At 37.8% G+C, this 21,871-nt stretch overlaps 1 protein-coding gene across 13 annotated transcripts in view; it reads right to left on the bottom strand.

Annotated features, from left to right (window-relative positions):
• LOC121328937 (transmembrane protein KIAA1109-like) overlaps positions 1-17,271 on the bottom strand; it is a 136,381-nt gene extending 119,110 nt beyond the window's left edge. For 10 of the 13 annotated variants that reach the window (XM_041274124.1, XM_041274112.1, XM_041274162.1 and 7 more), the window contains exon 1: positions 17,103-17,269. The gene's annotated coding sequence lies outside the window, so the exon portion shown is untranslated. Of the gene's footprint in view, positions 1-17,102 lie in introns of all 13 variants that reach the window. The other 3 variants (XM_041274168.1, XM_041274155.1, XR_005951736.1) reach the window with 2 other exon arrangements.
• Positions 17,272-21,871: the final 4,600 nt, after the last annotated feature.

The following is a 21,871-nucleotide window of genomic DNA, read 5'->3' on the forward strand; positions in this document are numbered from 1 at the left end:
CCACTGATGATGCAGAATCTATGGAGCACAGTTAATATGCCAGAAGCAATTGAACCAGGTTTGATTATAGAAAGAAAAACAAGTATTTAAATAAATAAGAAACCTAATATAATAACATTAAGTAAATATATGAGCAGTCCTAAGTTTTAATATTCAAGGTTGCATTTGCTGCTAATTAATCAGTAAATACCCTATTGATTCTATATCAATGAAGTAAAATAGAATTGCAGTTTATAAGAGATTCCTATACTGACATATAGGAATTAGAACTACATGTTATAAAATCATTTAAAGTATAAATGGAACAATATTAGTGAACCGATTTGTAACCTTGTAACCTGCCTTTAGTAAAAGCAGTGTTGACAAAGACTCATTGGTGTTGACCAATGAAGCAGCCTTTTTGATGGTCTGCGACTTAACAGCCAAGATCCTCTCTATAATGAGTGATATCGTTAATATTAACGAACTGAAACACCTTTCGGATAACAGAAGATAGGAGTTTATCTTTTAAGATAGGAGTTTAAATTAATTAGAACCTGGCAGGAAGAGATGGAAACGGAAAGTGTAGGACGTGTTAATACATTGAGTTAGATATTTGTTTGAAATAATGAGTATTGAAAAATGCTTACGATAGTGTTTCATATTAATCAACCCTAAAATTTGCAAAAAGCAGAGGTTGTCTCAAAACCTACTTTAACCAGATTCTGTATGAACAGTGAAGAAGATCAGACTTAGTTCAGTCACTATAACACTACGGCATTCTAATATATTAATGATAGCCTGTATTTACATATAAATAGCTGGACTAAAATAAATGGATTAAAATAAAATTACAAATGGATTAAAACAAAATTACAATTTCTAGGAGCAACTGTTATACTGAAGTAACTTAATTAGAAATACATCTTACAATGCCATTTAAAGTTAAACTGTTGAAAGAACATAGTAAACGTTTATTATAACAGAAGCATGGCATTGACAATATTGTAAATATATTGTTAAGACACATTTGAGATAATGTTCATTTAATTTAATCAATTTAAGAATTAGTAGTTTCTCTAACTAAACAAAAAGTCTTTTAGATATTACAATATCAATTAAAACTAAATAATATAAATGTTTAGTTTATATAAATATTTTATGGATGGAGATGCAGATGGATCACATTAGTTTACTGCAAAGCTACGTCTTAGTTGGTGCTTATCTTGGCGAGAGCAGAGTTCAAATCAGCATGAAGTTCAACATCTACTCTCATGTAATGGAAATCATGAAGATCTGGATACATCCAGTGACTGCTGTGAATAGTGCAACTGGCAACAAGGGAAAGACCTTGTGACAACATGGAGAGACAGCTGACAGGAGGAAAGAGACCCCATTGGGGCTGGCAAGGGTTAGCTACCCTGGTCGGCAGTATCCAGCTCTGTTTGCAAAGGTAAACAGGATGCTGGAGACACCCGCCCAAGGCTTCTAAGAAATTAAAGAGAAAAATACCCCTAGAGTCTGCGAAAGCGGGGGCAGAACGTTGGATAACACGGTTAACGACTTAGGAACGGAAACGGATATGAGAATGGAGAGTACTTCACAAAAGACTAGTTCAAGATCTGCAGTTAGCAAAGACACGGAACTCCAGATTTGTGTCTGCGGCTGGAGCAAGGCGACAACGGTCAGGGATTTGAAGATTCATCAAAGGAGAACGAAATGCTTGAGGGAGAAGGGACAAGGGCCTTGCACTGATCAGTACTTCTTACAAGTCAGTCAAGTCAGTCAACCTACCTATTAAAGAACTGCTTCATTGACACTTCAGTACAAAAAGCAGGCATTCCAGGTTTCCCAGGATGCTTAGAACACATCAGCGTAATCTGGCAACAAATTCAAATCAGCAAAAAAGGAGAGGAAGGCGCTCCATGTGACATTCCTGGATTTGGCTAATGCACACGGTTCAGTGCCACATGAACTTCTTTGGGCAACATTGGATTTCAGTGTAACAATGACAATAACAAATTTAGTGAAAGGCTACTTTGGAGATTGGCAATTTAGTTTTTCAACTTCAGAATTCAGCACTACATGGCAATGTCTAGAAGCTGGAATAATGGCAGGATGTACCATTTCTCCACTGGCTTTTACCATGGCAATGGAAGTAATTCTTAGGGCATCAAAATGGGTTGTGGGAGGAGAGCGCTTGGCTTCTGGAATGCGACTACCACCAATTCGAGTATACATGGATGACACGACAACAGTAGCCTGCATTAATCGGTTATTGGGCAAATTAACCAATAACACTGAATGAGCACAAATGCAATTCAAGCCCACTAAATCAAGGAGCATCTCTATAATTAAAGGTAAAGTAGTAGATAAAAGGTTCTACATTAATGGTGAGGCAATACCAACAGTGTCTGAGAAGCTAGTGAAAAGTCTAGGGCGATGTTACGACGGGGATCTAAAGGACACAGTTCATGTGGGAGAAGTTAGACAGCAAGCAGTGGAAGGGTTGAAGAGCACAGACAGCAGCGCTTTACCAGGCAAACTCAAACTCTGGTGCTTTCAGTTTGGTCTACTGCCAACACTGCTGTGTCCACTGACTGTGTACGAGGTTTCCTTGACAACAGTTGAAAAGCTGGAAGCTTTAATCAGTTCATACGTCAGGAAATGGTTGGGAGTTCCACGCTGCCTCAGCAAAGTTGGACTTTATGCTAAAGGAATACTACAGCTACCAATCTCTGCTCTAACCGAGGAGTTTAAGTGCGCCGAAGTCCGACTGGAAATTACATTAGTATTTTCACGAGACAAATGCGTAAGGGAGGCACCACCTGTGTTGAAAACTGGAAGAAAATGGATGACAAAGAAAACTGTGGAAGATGCTAAGGCTGCTCTTCGAATCAGAGCTATTATGGGGCAAGTTCAGCATGGAAAAGGAGGTTTTGGTCTCAGTTCAGCTCCTCCTACATGGCACAAGGCAACCCCGGCTCAACGGAGGAAGCTGGTAGTCAATGAGGTGCAAAAGCAGGAGGAGAGGACCAGGTGTGTAAAGGTCATTTCCCAGGTCAAGTAGGGAGAATGGATGAGATGGGAGATTGTGTAACAATCCAAGATTGGCTGGCAAGACCTATGGACAATGGAACAGAGCAAGATCAGTTTCCTCATCAGATCACCATATGATGTTCTCCCATCACGACGGAACCTAAACCTCTGGGTGGGTGAGGATCCCTCATGTCCTTTGTGTTCATTACCTGCAACATTTAGGCACATTTTGACAGGATGTAAGGTGGGTCTTAGCCAAGGACAGTTTACTTGGCACCATGACCAGGTGCTGCGATGTTTGGCCTTAGCATTGGAAGACAAGTGTAACCTGACCAATAACTTGCCACCAGTTCCATCAAAGCACTACACACAAAAGACAATATTCCTCCGTCCAGGACAGCAACCACCAAGAAAAGGTGTTAAAACCAAGCCTCGCCCAGGACAACTGGAAGCTGCTAGAGACTGGAAAATGAAGGCAGATGTTAGTCAACGGCTTATTTTTCCACCTGAGATTGCCACCACTAACCTTCGACCAGACAATGTCTTGTAGTCTGGATCAGCACGCCTTGTTCATCTGGTAGGGTTACCAGTGCCATGGGAAGATGCTGTGGATGAGGCGTATGAGAGGAAGAAAGTTCGGTATGCTCAACTAGCTGCTGAAGTAGAACAGCGAGGATGGAGAGTCCGAGTTTACCCAGTGGAGGTGGGTTGTCGAGGATATGTGGCACACTCCAGAATCACTGTTGAGCCCTCTTGAGGTGTCATGGGCTAGTCAATGAAACACGAGGATGGAAGGTGCCCACTTGGACCCCAGAGATGTACCCTACTTAGCTCAATCCAGACGGTTGTCATGCTGATGCGCTGGGGAGACCACACTGGGTTGCTCCCCGGAGCCAACATCGCAGCCGTTGTGTGTGCTGATGCGCTGAGGAGGCAAAATTAGCTGATCCCTGGAGCCAGTATTACACTTCAGCAATCAACACCAGACAGAAGGATATCTACATCATGAGATGGAAAACAATGCAAATGGATGGAGATGCAGATGGATCACATTAGTTTACTGCAAAACTATGTCTTAGTTGGAGCTTATCTTGGCAAGAGCCAAGTTCAAATCAGCATGAAGTTCAACATCTACTCTCATGTAATGGAAATCATGAAGATCTGGATACATCCAGTGACTGCTCTGAATAGTGCAACTGACAACAAGGGAAAGACCTCGTGACATGAAGTTCAACATCTACTCTCATGTAATGGAAATCTTGCTGCAGTAAGAAACAAAAGTATTTATTTACAGGGAAACTGTAAAGTGAAATAATTAAGTGTTTGTCTCAGACACACAGTATAATTCTGGAAGGTCATTAGATAGACCTTCAAATGATAAGGCTTTGTCTTTGGCACCTCAAAGCAGAATTCGGTGTTGGCTCTTAAAAGCGGGATTTGCCAGCCTTGAATGATAACTAAAGGTGCTTTAAGAAAAACAGGAGTATGTATCTCATTATATTATAAGAAAATAATGAGAGCTTAGGTTATAAAAATTAGAATATACTTTTTTGTATTATCTGAAAACAAAATGGTCACTAGGCTTCGCAAGTAAACAAGGTATGTGGAAACCTGCTGGTACAAAGCATGGTACAAGTTAATATAAGGTTATTATATTTAACATGTTTCATTATAGTTTACATTTAAATGGAAATAACTGAATGGACCACTGTATGTTTATTCAAAGGCTTGTAATAAATCCCTACAGTCTTTTTGTGTGTTAACAAAGTGTAGAACATTTGTATATGAAGTTAAACTGACCCATTGGCAACACACTGAAAAAGTAACATAATATGCGGCTAAGAGGGACGTATATTTTTTTGACCCAGGTTAATATAATTAAATAGATCTGGCGTTACATATTAAAAACACCCCTCACATATACACAGATACTTGTATTTGGGAGCAAGGACCCTGTGAACTCCAGTTCACCTCATTTTAGGGAAAGGAGGTGTGGAAGATAGTGAACCAGGAGCTCACATTCAGTTAACTTTGAAACGGATCCTAGCAAATACCATTAACTCAAAGATAGGAACTGTCAAGGCAGACAGATGATCAGATTTAATTGTGACTCCTGATATATTCAATGGAGGGAAAATCCTATAAAAACCAAGGTAAAACCCCAGTCAAGTATTGCACGACCTGCTAACTAAACTTGTGTGGTCCATGCTCTGAAGATCTCTGAAAAACTGATTGCTGTTTGGTCAAAGTCAAGTCTCTGCCTTTTGAAGACAGTTCTTATTTTTCAATATATCCTACACTACACTTCCATATACTGGAAGGTAAGCATATATTTGAATTTAATATCTCTTTTATATTGATGCATTGCTATAAGGTATAAGATTTATATTTTAGTTGTAGAGAGTGATATAGTGAATGTTCTAGAACATAGCGGTGGGCGTTTTAGCTTTTTGCATTTTGCAGCCTGAAGGCTAAGCATATGATAACCATCTGTATTACTGTATTGAAGTACTGACGTCGTTAAACCTGCAAAGGTACTGGAAACGGCCAGGCTGCCCATTAGCAGGGATCCAAAGTGGCTTGCAATCACTTCATCAATTTTTTAAGGATTTAATAAACCAAAAAGAGCACTACTACTGCTCTGATTCGTTAAAACTTGAAATGTGATTTTTTTAAATATTAAAAAGTTGTCTGGACACATAGCACGCCAAGTACACGAACAGAACCACTTACAGGAGTTTAAAACATCTCTGTCCTCCTTAAACCTGAGTTCTTGAGTGCTGTCTACACGATAGAGCGCATATATATATATATATATATATATATATATATATATATATATATATATATATATATATATATATATATATATGAGTGATTTGTGATTTCTGACAGTACAATGCTTGTGAAGTATACTGGGTACTGGATAATCTTGTACAGATGTTATTGTTTCCTGTCGCTACTATGAAATAAAGTGTCCCTGACATCTACTGCACTTCACACTCAAGCAAACCTGAAGCTTTCAAACTGCACTGACCTTGACAAACACATGTGGCCATAAAAAAAAGGTTAAAATTGTACATTTTACCATTAACCACCTGCTGGACAGTTCTGTCCTAACCTGTAACTGGAGGCTTCATCCACAGCCATTAATATGTGTTTCTTTTTTATTTTGGATGGGAGACACAGGGTTTGGCTATCATGGCTACACTGACCGGAATATTAGACTAGCTACACTGACCGGAGTATTAGACTGGCTACACTGACTGGAGAGTATTAGACTTGCTACACTGACCGGAGTATTAGACTGGAGTGACACACTGACAGGAGTACTTCATTGGAGAATATTAGACTGGAGAGAATTAGACTGGTTACACTGACCGGAATATTAGACTGGAGAGTATTAGACTGGCTACACTGATCGGAGTATTAGACTGGCTACACTGACCAGAATATTAGACTGGAGAGTATTAGACTGGCTACACTGACTGCAGTATTAGACTTGCTACACTGACTGGAGTATTAGACTGGCTACACTGACTGGAGTATTAGACTGGAGCGTATTAGACTGGCTACACTGACCGGAGTATTAGACTTGCTACACTGACTGGAGTATTAGACTGGCTACACTGACCGGAGTATTAGACTGGCTACACTGACCGGAGTATTAGACTGGCTACAATGACTGGACAGTATTAGACTGGCTACAGACTGGAGTATTAGACTTGCTACACTGACCGGAGTATTAGACTGGAGTGACACACTGACAGGAGTATTTCATTGGAGAATATTATACTGGAGAGAATTAGCCTGGCTACACTGACCTGAGAATTAGACTGGCTACACTGACCGGAATATTAGACTGGAGCATATTAGACTGACTACACTGACCAGAGTATTAGACTGGAAAGTATTAGACTGGCTACACTGACCGCAGTATTAGACTTGCTACACTGACTGGAGTATTAGACTGGCTACACTGACCGGAGTATTAGACTGGAGAGTATTAGACTGGCTACACTGACCGGAGTATTAGACTGGCTACAATGACTGGACAGTATTAGACTGGCTACAGACTGGAGTATTAGACTTGCTACACTGACCGGAGTATTAGACTGGAGTGACACACTGACAGGAGTATTTCATTGGAGAATATTAGACTGGAGAGAATTAGACTGGCTACACTGACCGGAATATTAGACTGGAGAGTATCAGACTGGCTACACTGACTGGAGTATTAGACTGGAGAGTATTAGACTGGCTACACTGACCTGAGAATTAGACTGGCTACACTGACCGGAATATTAGACTGGAGCAGATTAGACTGACTACACTGACCAGAGTATTAGACTGGCTACACTGACCAGAATATTAGACTGGAAAGTATTAGACTGGCTACACTGACCGCAGTATTAGACTTGCTACACTGACTGGAGTATTAGACTGGCTTCACTGACCGGAGTATTAGACTGGCTTCACTGACCGGAGTATTAGACTGGAGAGTATTAGACTGGCTACACTGACCGGAGTATTAGACTCACTACAATGACTGGAGAGTATTAGACTGGCTACAGACTGGAGTATTAGACTTGCTACACTGACCGGAGTATTAGACTGACTACACTGACCAGAGTATTAGACTGACTACACTGACCAGAGTATTAGACTGACTACACTGACCAGAATATTAGACTGGAGAGTATTAGACTGGCTACACTGACCGCAGTATTAGACTTGCTACACTGACTGGAGTATTACTGGCTACACTGACCGGAGTATTAGACTGGAGAGTATTAGACTATTAGATTTTATATTGTAACACAGGATACCAGGACCAGCAGTGTGCGTGCAAGTGTGTGTGTCAGATGAAAAAATAAATCTGTATTGCAGTGCTGCAGTATGAGAAATACTGAAGTGTGCTCTGTAGTAAAGACAGAACACCACTGTGCTAGGTTAAAGCAACCTTCAAATATACCTGAAGAAACAAAACACAATTACACAACTGAATGCAAACACATACTGTACTGTAATATAGAGGACTCTTAAAAATAAACAACCAAACACTGAATTAATAGAACTTCTTTATGGATGGTTAATGTTTCAGTTCACTGAAAACTGGGAGCTTAAAGTTCTGTAATACTTATTAGGGTTTCTGTGAGCCCAATGGAAAGGATATTCAGGTCTGTAACCCAACACTTATTTTTGTGGTGAGCAACGTGCCCATTCAAAGATTCTACACTTCACAATAGCTTTGGATTCTTTCCTTGCAACGCTCATGAATTATGCACAACCTGAACTTCTACAATTGTAATACATTACTGTAGATCCCCTGGGCAAAAGCCTTGTTAGTGATCCTTGTTAGTTCTTGCTGTATGCTGGTGTACTGGATTATTATTATTATTATTATTTATTATTATTATTATTATTATTATTATTATTATTATTATTTAATTTCAATGGACATCTCATTCAGTTAGCACAGCCAGCTTGTTTTCAAAAGGGACCCACAAGTTGGTAGAAGCAGGGTGTTCACATCCTGGATTTAGCCATGCAGAAATATAAAGTGTTTTCACAGTTGCACAGTTCTTATAATTTCCACATGGTTGATTTTAAATATTATTTTAAGTGCAGCTACATTTATTTGTCTTGACAAGTGCCAGAGAAGCCTACACTTCTCTGTACGTCTCATCTTCATGTAGGGTAATACAGCAATGTGTGCAGAGAGCAAACAATTTATAGATTGTTTTATTTATTTATGACCAGGTATGTTATACTTAGTGTTGCACGTTTCCAGTTTATTCCGAATTTTACAAAAAAAATTTAAAGGATTTGTTTTTTTAACTGGATATCTGTTTGTACTGATTTATACCCAATTTTTGTCTATTATTCAATATTTTCCAGGTACTACTTTCTCAGAGATGCCAAGTTCTGAAAGTGGACAATAGTAGCATCTGACCCGTAAAAAAAAAAGACCTGGTGAGCGCAGCAAGGCTATGCTGCTAGCACCTTAAAATTAAAATGAAATCACCTTAGGATGAATCAAATTTGGACTGAAATATTGAATCTCCAAGTACTGATAATTGAACATTTACAAAAAAAAGGCAAATTCAATTAGGGATCAAATTACAGGTGTCACCTGTGAACCTGAATGGGAACTGCATTTTACACCTTGATGGCAGACAGTGGAAGGTTTTGTCCTTGATCAGATACTTTTCTACAACTTAGCTAACCGTCCTTAAAACAAGCATGTTTATCACAGCATACAAAATGCAATGTTTCATATTGTCAGAACTGACTGGAACTTTATACCTGGATAAATGAATAAATAACAATAACTACACAGAAAATAGTTTTTTTTTTTTTAAAGCAGGACACTGACAATCACTCAAATAAACATATTATTTAGTAATCTGGTTAAGGCTTGCATTTCAAAAATATACAATGTACTAATAAATTATATAAGCAACACAACAAATTCAGCCACACAGTCAGTCAACAACCATAAAAGTTAAATTTTTGTTGACTAATTAATAATGATTTTAAAAATTAATTGATTGCTACGGTAGTATTATCAAGAATGACTGATTCTAATTAATACAAAGTGGTGTATGGCAGTGTTTTTAGTGCGGCCTGATCCGTACTTGCTGGCGATGTCTGAGTCCGGAAATGCTGCTTTGCAAAGTGGACCGATATGATCCGAAACAGCAATTGAAAGATTGTGCTCAACAATAAAAAATTAGCAAAAAGTGCCTCTACCTTGATCACTGCATTATCTTCGGCTGTACTCACCACAAATTCACGCATAGATTTATGATTTCCAATAGATTTTGCAAATTGTTGATTTTTTGTTGTACCTGCATGAACGATGCAATCGTGATGTCCTCCGTGTTCACCAGAAGTCAGTCCGGCAATATTCACAGCAGGCATGCGAGTCAGAGATTTCATTTTTCATAGTATCAAACCCTTCGTCGTAGCACCGAATTTTACCCTCCAAAATAGTAACTGCTACGGCAAAATCGTAGCACTTTGCACCTCTGCTTTCTAGGAAATGCACAACGTTTTGATTAAAACTCTGTTTTACTTTGACTCTGACGTTGTAATAAGCAGCCCTACACTGTATCCCAGGATACAGCAGACGTTTAGACATCAGAGGATCAAATACCATTAAAAAACATGGTTCTCTGTCAATTCACAAACACATTATCAGCTGATTATGTTGGCCAATCGAAGTCTGATTATTGTGGCAATTGCTGGGCATAGTAACTACTAGCTTCATCAAAAACAAAATTGAAATACTGCGAAATGTTGAGAAAATGTAAATCAGTTTATGAATATTCAAAAGAATACTACTGTTTCAAAATATACAAAAAGCAAGAACAGCAGAGTGTGTAAGATGAGGTAGAGCATGCATAGTGCTGTAAATACTGCTGCACTGAGGCACATGGTCACGCTGAGAGACAAGCAATCCATTTATGCAGCTTTTACACATGCTTTTTTTAAAAGAGAGTGCAGCATGACTGTTAATTGTCAGAGCTCTGTGTTTTGCTGGACAGCCACTGTTTATTGCAGAGAGGTATGTATTAGAGACTTTGTGCGACAGTACTGTCTGTCCATCAGCTAAAACACTGCCTAACGCCAACAATCTTAATAGTAACTATTTGACAGAAAATGGTAACGCTTTAGTTGGCAAACTTATGGAACACATTGATGGAAATGTCCAGTGTGCTTTTTGACACATCTCCAGGTGGCTTGTACCGCCCAGTTCTGTCAATTTTCTTTTTATTGATTTCAAGGCAAATAAACATGGCTTTTTTATTGCTGATCTCATGTTCATACACTTCAGTAGATCCTATTTATGCAAGCACAGCGATTGCCAAAATGTTTGCAAAGTACCAGCTAACTGGGGAAAATGTGGCTTAGAACCTGTACCAGGAATTTAATCAGAAACCAAAACCGCTATATAAATAACGTTCGTGTCGCTAACGGTTTACAAACGTTTCAATGGTATATATATTAGGGTTATTTAATGTTTTATCCCCTAAACATGGCTTTTTTATTGCTGATCTCATTTTTAACATACACACATTTTATATTATATATATATATATATATATATATATATATATATATATATATATATATATATATATATAAAAACCTGGAAAAATTCTGGTCGCTCTTATTTGCACTCTTTCTACTGCAACAATATCCTTTTTGTAGCGAGGTGACCAGAACTGAACACAATATTCTACATGAGGTCTTACTAATGCATTGTGCAATCTTAACATTACTTCCCTTGATTTTCAGAATTATATTTTAGATACTTAAAACACCAGAAATGCTGGATTTTACTTTTAAGTCTGGAAAAGACTTTTAAATACTTTATGAACCTGCAGCTCATGAAGATTAAAAAAAAAAAAAATCAACCTTATTGATTTCTAAAACACTATGTGTGTCCCTGTGTTTTCCACATAAAATCTCATAACCGACATCAGAAGGCATTTTGTCAGAAATCATAGCATATAAATAAAGTTTTTCAAATTAGGTGAAAGGTCAAGCTTCGTGTCAGTGATCACCACAAACCCAGGAAAAAGCTGCTTCATCTTTTTTGAAAAATATTTGTGTTAAACTTGCCACTTGACACACTGTTGTAGCGCATAAACACCCAAGGAAAAAACTGAAACCGAAATATTGAATGAATATGGACATATTTAACAAAAACATGACTTTGTTCTAACTGCTAATTCAGTTTGTACGAGAACAAAAATGGCTGCCATGTTTGTTAAAATGACAAGAAAGTGGAATTTCTCATAAACCACACTTTGTGATTTATCTCAGCTGACAATGTTCAACAAACAGAAAATATGTTAGTCATGAGAATTTGGTGTCGGTTATGATTTTATTGTTTAAATGATTTTATTTATTTCAATCCTTAGTTCAACTGTTGACATTCAATGTTTGTTTGTGGTTTTTAAAACCAATTTTAATGTTCATTACGTTACTGAACCAAGTTGAATTTAGCAATAAAATCTGACCATTTGTACTATAGAATGGTAGAGGTTTGGGGTAAATCAAAAGGGCAGCATGTTGCTGTTGGGTCGATAACAATGTATTTTTGCCATTTTACAGGCCATGAAAACTACAACTAGTAATGCAGAGAAGTGTAGAAGGTACAGAGAGAAGAGAAAAATGACACTGAGAAACATAGTGCATACTTAGCAAAAGAAAGAGAAAGAAGTAAAAGGAAGTATGTGCTAGTGGGTGAAGTGTCAGACAGAGAACAGAGATGTAGAAGAACGGAAAAAGACTTCTGCCAAAAAACAAGAGAGCAGCTAAAGAAATCGGCCACATTTACTCCACCTGACACACCACAGTCATCACCATCAGAGTCTGCAAGACAGGATTATGGTAGTGTAGAAAGGCCATCAGTAACAAAAGAAAGATCTTAAAATCCGCAAAAGAAACAGAATTGCTAAAAGAAAAGATAAGACAGCTGGAAACAGAAGTGTCAAATACAAAGAAAAGATTATAAAAGGATAAATGAAACAAAAGAAAATCCCCCTGGCAAAGCAGAAACTCCTGAAAAATAGCAAAGTGGGCAAAAATGTGAGGAAGGCACTTCTCTTTCACCACATGCTCAAATTTCAACAAAGCACAAAAGCAAAAAAAAAAAAAAAAAAAAAGGCTAAGTTAAATCACGCCATGTTCAAGAAATACAAACTACTATATTACATGCAGATTACTTTCAGAAGGATCACAGGTCTTACTAGTACCAAAACTTCAACCAAAAAACACAAGTTATCTGCTAACCTGAAACAGAAGTTGGTCATCAAATTTCTTTCTGTGATGATGTAAGTCGGGTGTTGTCTGGCAAGTGTGTGCAAAGTAAAAAGATAGAGACTTCTTTTTGCTTCACTGAAAAAGTTACTACAGTTCAAACATTAAAATTCCAGTGTCAGAATGTCATGCGCTCAGTTCAATTCCAGTGTCAGAATGTCATCACACGCTCAGTTCACACGTTACAGACCACTCTGGATTGTACTCTTGTACAAATTATACTGATGAAGCAGAAAAGCTGTATATTTTAATATAAGTTTGACTCTACATCTGTTTATGCAAACGGCTTATGTAAGAGCTTGCAGCTCGTAAAGCTGAAATAGTGATAGAACTACTATGTAAAGAGAGTCTTATTTGTTTCTCTGCATTACAGGAATGACCTATTTACTATTATCTGGTACAATAAGCTTTACTTAATTTAACATAGTTCAATTCATTATTATAACCAACACTAAGATGCCATAACCGGCACCAGGCATTCATAACCGACATTCATATGAAAAATACATTTTATGCAAAATATAATAGGAACATTTAAAAAATGACTTACTAGTTATTTTCTACATCCACAGTGCTTAATATTTATGGAAGTATTATTTATGATACATAATTGGTGTTTTCTTTAAAATAAAATAAAAAAAATGTAGTAAAATTTATAATGGGTGTCGGTTATGAATAAAGCCTGAAATAAAAGAAATTAAAAAAAGTTTATATTAAATGACTTTGTACGTTATACAGACTAAAGAAAATCATTTGTTTTATTACACTTTTTTGCAGCAGCATACTGGGTTTTTATATTAAGTGTCAGTTATGAGATTCTAGGAGGATTATTCTTATAATTAAGAAAAAAATCTATATAAAATGAACAAAATTTGGTGTGCAAATATCTGGATGCAAAACTTCAGTCTGTTGAACAGTGGAACGTTTCTAAAAATAAAAAATAACTTTTTTTAGATTATGTTTTTTAGCCCAATCTACATAGTTATTTGAAAATTGCCCTTTTCAGTCAACAATCTCCTAGATTTTTTTCATAGATTCCTTCTTCAATTTCAGTATGTCTCATATGGTATTTATAATGCACATTTTTATTGCCTGCGTGCAGTACCTTACACTTTTCAATATTAGATGTCATTTGCCATGTGTCTGCCCAGTTCTGAATCTTGTCTAGATCATTTTGAATGACCTTTGCTCCTGCAACGGTGTTTGCCTCTGCTCCTATTTTTGTGTCATCTGCAAATTTAACAAGTTTGCTTACTACACCAGAATCTCAATCATTAATGTAGATTAGGAAGAGCAGATGACATAATACTGATCCCTGTGGTACTCCACTGGTTACCTCACTCCATTCTGAGGTTTCTCCTCTAATCAGTGCTTTCTGTTTTCTACATGTTAACCACTCCCTAATCCATGTGCATGCATTTCCTTGAATCCCTACTGCATTCACTTTGAGAATTCATCTTTTATGCGGGACAAAAGCTTTCTGGAAATCTAAATATCCACTGTTGTTGCATCCTCAAAGAAATCAAGCAGGTTAGTTAGACACGATCTCCCTTTCCTAAAACCATGCTGACTGCCTCCCAGGTTACTGTTACCATATAGGTCATTTTCCATTTTGGATCTTATTTAGTTTCCACAATTTTACATATTATATAAGTCAGGCTTATTGGTCTGTAGTTACCTGGTTCGGTTTTGTCTCCCTTTTTGTGGATCGGTATTACGTTTGCAATTCTCCAGTCTGTTGGTACAACCCGTGTCAAGACACTGTTGCATGATCTTAGTTAGCGGTTTGTAAATATCTTCTTTCATTTCTTAGAGCACTCATCCAGCCCAGGGGATTTGTTTATTTTAAGAGTTCCTAGTCCCTTTAAAACTTCTGCCTCTGTTATGCTAAAGTTATTTAAAACTGGATAGGAACTGGATGACATGTGGGGCATGTTGTCCGTATCCTCCTTTGTAAAAACTTGTGAAAAGCAATAATTCGATATATATGAAATTTTTCTCTCTTTCTTTATGACTTTGCCATGTATCTCTGAGACATTTTACTTCCTCCTTGAATGTTCTTTTTCTGTTAGACTATTGGAAAGACTTTTTGGAACTGGTTTTAGCCCCCTTGGCAATGTTCATATGATATGTTATTTCATGTAAACATTTATTTATATTTTATAATTAAATATAAAATCACAAGCGTGGGTATATCTAGCATGGGGCAGATTTTTGTTATTCAACCTCATTGGGATAACATGCTTACCAGGACTAGTTTCAAATGTGTCTATGTACTAAACATGTACACAATTAAAAATAAAATAATGATATACTTGTCTGATAAAACACTACTATAAAATGTAACAACTGATCATTACAAACAGTTTTAATACTGTACCGGAAATGTTTCTCAGGATTGTCTGGTGAAACATTTGTATAATTCTATCCATTTATTTTTTGTTTGGCAAAAACACAATAACTTGAACCTGTGGTTCTGGTAGTGGAACAATTTAAGAGATACTGGAAATGGAATTAAATTGAGAAACGCAGTAACAGCTGTGTACCAAATAAAGACAATACTCAAAGCATAACCAAATGATATACAAGAAGCTTAACATCATCAGCAATACATACAGCAGCACATTCCGTCAGGAGGTCAGCAACACAAATAAGCATAGTGTTGTAAAATTCAGGTAACAGGGGCAGTGGCAGTTTTGTAAATTATTGATATAATCAAACTTGCCTTAAAGATTCATAAAAGACAATTGCATAACGAGTATAGCCAACAACCTCGACAGGCTATGTAGGTCGTTAACATTCGGAAGTCACATGACCACAATAGGGCCGCCTACTTGGAGTCTGCCTTTAGTGTTTTAAAACCAAGATTTACAGTCAGTGTTAGTCATGAGCACCTTATCAGTGTTTTTTACTTTTAGAATGCGTTCGACACGATTTGATTTATCAACCTATTAAACACAAATCCGAAACTCAAATAAAACCGAACGCAATCTGCAGTTGCCAGGACGAAGTCCAAAAAGCATACAGGAAGTATTAAACTAGGGATAAAGCGCACAGGAAAGCTGAACTCATCAATCGCGTTTGTTTTTCTCCACGGAACCTGGAAAGGGCCTCATTCATATACTGCAGCTCTCTAGATGAACACAATTACATCTATGCAGTACGTCCAAGAACGTAAAAGTGAACAATTACTAAACGTTGTCTAACACTTGTAGTTTATCTAATGAGTTAGGATCTGGAGGCAGTTCACAGCTATTTTTCACTGGAAGTCTAAAAAGCAATTACATTTAAACGGAAACGAGCAATTTCACAAGAAGTACAAAAGTCTGTATCATCCTGTACTGTACTGCAAGGAACAAGAAACACTTAAGTTGGGAGCGAGGTGCAAGTCTGAATCTACATTAGCAGTCAAACACGAATGAATTATATTATAGCCAAGGTTTAATTTTACTGTTTTGGGTTCACATTATCACAAGTGTATTTGTTAATAGTGGTGATAATAATTTTAATCATGGTTCTGCAAACCCTAATAGAACCATTCTGCAATATTTTTATCCAATCTCCCCGTACATACATTCAGTGCATGTGGCACCTAAGGACTGCTATGGAATTCGAAACAAGTGGATGGAAATCACAGGTCTAAATCACAATTAAAACATGTAACTTTGGAAACGAGATTCAGTGCTGTTTACTGACTGTGCGCAGTAAGCAGACCAAGGTGACTGCCACTCCTAACATATATGACTGTGTATGCCGTCAGCGTACAACCCATAACATGATCTTGAATTTTGCTGCAGAGCGACATATTACGCGTTTGATTGTCACAGCTGTGAGCCAGACAAAATCAATGTGATCACATATGCAGACAACATCATAACATATACACTTCAATACCCTGTACTACAACAGAAAAAAGAATACAACAAAGAGACGCAATTACGACTGTGTTTACACTGTGCGTCTCATCTCCATCACACACCAGTTACAACCACAACGCAGGTGCAGTTTGACGCTAAATCGGGAACCCCATATTCACTTCAAAACAAAAGGAAGAATGTCTACTACTGAAACGCGAGGAGCTGGTACACTGTGTCCTTGTTTGTCACTCCCTTTGTAAGGCGATGTCGCTTGGAGAGCGTTCACGCAGAGCAGTCACGTATCGCCTGCAGGCCGCACCCCAGCGACGGGTCTGTCGCGCTGTCCGAATTCGGATCCAGCTAAAACAACACAAAGACATTAACACTCACCTCACTTTCTGTGGTATGTCTATATCCCATCTTCCCAGACTCGAACTCCAGGGGTATCTTTATCTTCACAGTTTCAGTTTTACATTTAAATCCGCACAGAAAGCAACTCTTGCGATTCAGTATTTACATCCTACCGAAAACTGACCTGTCTCACTTCCCGACTGGGCAGATTGTATCCAATCAGAGTGCGAGCATGGAAGGGACGTCACCATCCAGAGACTGAGAAAAAATCGCAACAGCCAAACAAGACAGAGGTAGTTCTGGAAACCAATGATAATTCTGCAAATTCAGCGCTCTAGCCAATCAAAAAAAACGATTCACCGTGTTGACATACATGTTTGTCTCATGAATAAACAGTGGTTGTAAAAGCTGCGCCTGTCGTCAACGTCAGTATTTGCTTTTCTAAATTATGATTTACAGTGGCCCATTGAGGACATGGACAGCAAATAAAACAAATAATTAACCATGCCCTTTTTAAAAAAAATCCAATTGCACTGTACAGTTGGCAGGTAAACGGCTGTGTCACGGAATGTCTTGCAATAACGGGAAACAGGCAATGACACGCCGATCAGTGCTGGCGATGAAGCAGATACCTTTGGAATAGCTTAGCACACAGTTTTACAGTTTCCTGAATCTTAATGAAGTTCAGCTCTATGCCAGAAAGCAACGCACACCTTTGAAGTGGTTTTATTTTGGCTAATGCTTGCCGGTACAGGATTAGTAATACAAAAGGTGACAAAATCGTAGAAAAGAAGTTCAAAAATAAGCAAAAGAGCTGCGTTTAGGGCTGGAGAACCATCATCCTTGATGCAGGCTGTTCTATAAAACGGTCTGGTTGCTAATCCAAACCCACAAACCCGAACTGACCTGTGTAATCCGATCCATGCCTTCATAATGAAATTCACGCTGACAGCAGCTGCGTAAACCCGATAATGTGATTGTGTGATGAGTGCGCACAACATTGCCGATTGTCTGTAGGGTTATTTTAGATGTTAGTATCAAAGACATAGCCTGGATAAGGCATTTTTAGTATGATACAGATTCCGATTTGTCCAAAACACTAAACTACACAGGCCACAAATGATTCGGATGAGAGAGAGAGAGAGAGAGAGAGAGAGAGAGAGAGAGAGCTGTTTCGTTTTTCATGGCTCTTAAGAACTCCTTGCTTATTGATGTGACTCTTAGCGGGCATAGTTGGTCAGCTTTCATTCACTAATACATTGGTTCTCAATTTTCTATATCTATTTAAATGACACAGAAATCTTTTACAGGACATATACTATATTAATAACATGCACATTGAATGGATCGGGTTCGACCATAATACACATTCTAGTAGTTTTTCTGCTACAGACATCAATGCAACAATGAATGAAACCCGTCAGTTTCAATAGATTACTCTTCGGAATTCAGGATCGCTGCAAACCCATGAATCGAGCCAAGTACAACCAGAGTGCTGTTGGATAGCTACCGACTGCAGACCTGTTAACATTGCAGCTTTGTTTTATTTGAATATCCACATTTATTTTTAAATAATATTATTTACAATTATGGAGGATATAAAATGTTACTCAGTGAATGTTTTGTTTTATTTAGGCAATTTCTAAGTTATTAATACAAAATAATAATAATATAATAATAATAATAATAATAATAATAATAATAATATAATAATAATAATAATAATAATAATATTATTATTATTATTATTATTATTATTATTATTATTTAAACAGCAATGAAAATCATGAGTTTATGAGTAAAGGAAACTGAGCATTGTGAATTCAGTAAAGTTTTACAGTTTTTCTCGATTGCTAAGCCAATATGAATTAAACTGTGGTCCACATGACCAGCATCATAACCTAAACGAGCAGAACAGTATACATTTTTGCAAAACTGTAAGTCATTTATGGTTGTTTTCACACAAAATGCAAATGCCAAGCACATTTTTGAAAAAGAGTAAACACAACTACACATGACACAAAAACCAACTGGGTAAGTCTTGTCAAACAAAATTAGATCATTTGCTCATAGCAGATAGCACATGTGCAAATCGTTTTGCTCAAATGTTCAATCAAAAATCAGTCCACAATCACATATAAAAGGTCACCAGTAAGTTGGTGTTGGTGAGAAATGGATCGAGTCAGAAGGCAAAGACAAAGAAGAGAAAGAGGGGAACCACAACCAGGAGCCCATAGAGGAAGAGGGGATCGCATGCGCGCTGGTACAGCAGCTCAAAGGGGAAGACGCAGAACAGGTGTTTCCAATGACATACATGTCACTATCGTTGACCATGTGATAAATCATGGCCTTTCAATGCAAGAGGCTGGGCAGAGGGTGCAACCCAATCTAAGCAGGTCAACTGTGGCACCAATAATTAGAATATTCAAAAATGAGAATAGGCAAGTGACCATATATTACTTCACTGTATTACAGTACTATACACTATACACGAAAGGAGTTTTTCCGTCATCCTCCTTGACCATCAAAATTTAATTATATCCATTTATAAAATTGAAAGACAACCCCGCTCTGGTAGCCGAGGAAGAGTCTTCAACGCTTAACAGGAGGCTGCCATTGTAGATATGGTGGTTCCAAACAACTCAAAACGTTTGAGGGAGATCCAGACTACAATTATACAAGACCATAACATTTTCAGAATGTACACAGTGTCAGTCTGGCAACTATTGACCGGGTCTTGAAACGACACCAACTAAGGATGAAACAGCTATACAGGGTACCTTTTGAGAGGAATAGTGAAAGAGTGAAGGAGATTAGGTTCCAGTATGTACAGGTAAGGGTATTTCCTTACAATATTTCATTGCAGACAGTTGAGATGGCTACCTATGTTCATTTTGTGTTTCTCTCAGAGAATAATGGAGCTTGAGGCAAATGTGTTGCCACATGTCTTCATTTACGTGGATGAAGCGGTATTCAATTTGTCCAAAGTGAGGAGACGTGGGATGAATATCATCGGTCACAGAGCCACAGTCAATGTGCCAGGCCATACAGATGGGAATATTACCATGTGTGCAGCCATCTCAAGAGAAGGTGTTCTTTTCCACATCCCCACTGTTGGGCCATACAATACAGCACACCAAATTGCATTCCTCGACATCTTGTACAATAGAATTGTACCCCCTGAAGAGAGAGAGCTGGTGAGGCCTGACATGCCAAACTTTGTGGTTATAAGGGACAATGTAGCACTCCACCACTCTTGTCTAGTAAGAAAGTGATTTGAAGCCCCCCCATGCTTGTCCGTGCAATTCCTCCCTCCATACTCGTCTTTTCTTAACCCCATCGAGGAGTTCTTTAGGGCCTGGCAATGGAATGTGTATGACAACCATCCGTATGACCAAATGTCGCTTCTCGTGCCATGAATGTGAGTTGTCTGGCAATCTCCATAGAAGATTGCCAAGGATGGCTCTGACATACCAGGAGGTTTTTCTCTCTCTGTATTGCAAGGGAAAATACTCAGTGTGATGTGGATGAGAATATGTCGCCTGACAGACAAGAAAGGCTAGGATTACATAAATGAACAATTACACTGAGGTTTTTGTTGTTGCTTTTTATAATGTAATGTAATTTTTTTTTTTTTTTTTTTTGTAACACTGGTTTGGTCCTGAGTATCTTCAATGGTATTGATTTATGTTTACTGTAAAGTATTTCCAGCATCCTTCGATGTATCAGGAACACTACTGTAACTGAATAAAGTAAAATATTTTGTCAAAGTATTTTTTGCTGTTGAGTGAAATTCTTCCTACTTTGGACTTCCTGATATAAGACAGCTCAGAGAACATGAATACAGCTCATGCTGTTGTGAAATGTTTACTTACCGTTAACGCTTATTTTACCAACAAGCAGACCATAGACAAAGAGAGCATGTACTCAGGGCTGACCATGTCATATTGATGTTCATAGTTAGTATTTATTGTGCCATTGTGAAATGGCTGATAGGAAGAACTTTTCATTAGATGACACATTATACTGTTTTGATGGACTTATTTTATTTTGTGACATGTATTTGCTGTTTTGAGAGTTTTAGTGCCTTTTGCAAGTGAAATGTGCCATTTTGCAAAACAAGTTGGGGGGTTGTGTTAACTGTTTTGAAAACGTGGATAATGTTTCGAGAAATGTGCTCAAGCTATTGAGAAAAACTGTAAATAGTTCATAATTACAAAATGACGTATTCCACAGTGACTCGTTGGCATTTGTTTTAAGTACAGGTAGCTCATAATTACAAAATGACGTGTTCCATGGTGACTGTTGGACTTTCGAATATTCTGTTTGTTAATTTTGTTTTGCTGAGAGGGAGAACCACAGTGCTTAAAGGGGCATGTCAACCCTTTGGCAGCCTACCATTCAAAGGTTATTGAGGAATCTGTTTTTTGCAGCCTTATTTAAAGGATACTTGAAAAGTCATGTTTTATTTAGCATTCATTGTGTTGGTAAGCATACTCCAGTTTTATATATAGGGGATCTCATTTGGAATGGCTATTATTTTTCATTTGTATTTATGTTTTTGTATTGGTCACCTCACCAAATATTAGATACTATCAAAAAGCAAATTACTGAGGTTTGTAGTTGTCTTTCTCTTGGGAGCTGGCATCTTGTCTAGATAGTGCTGAGGATCAGATCAAATTAAATGCATACAATTGTTTTCAGTGTTGATGATGTTTTGCTTCGTATGGACCATTGCAGCCTCGTTGTGACCTCTTGTTAATCCGTGTAATGTTTGCTTGGCCAGCCCCTTTCCTACGATCAGTTTA

The sequence above is a fragment of the Polyodon spathula genome, chromosome 2 (genome assembly GCF_017654505.1).
Source record: "Polyodon spathula isolate WHYD16114869_AA chromosome 2, ASM1765450v1, whole genome shotgun sequence".
In the NCBI taxonomy this organism is placed as follows: domain Eukaryota; kingdom Metazoa; phylum Chordata; class Actinopteri; order Acipenseriformes; family Polyodontidae; genus Polyodon; species Polyodon spathula.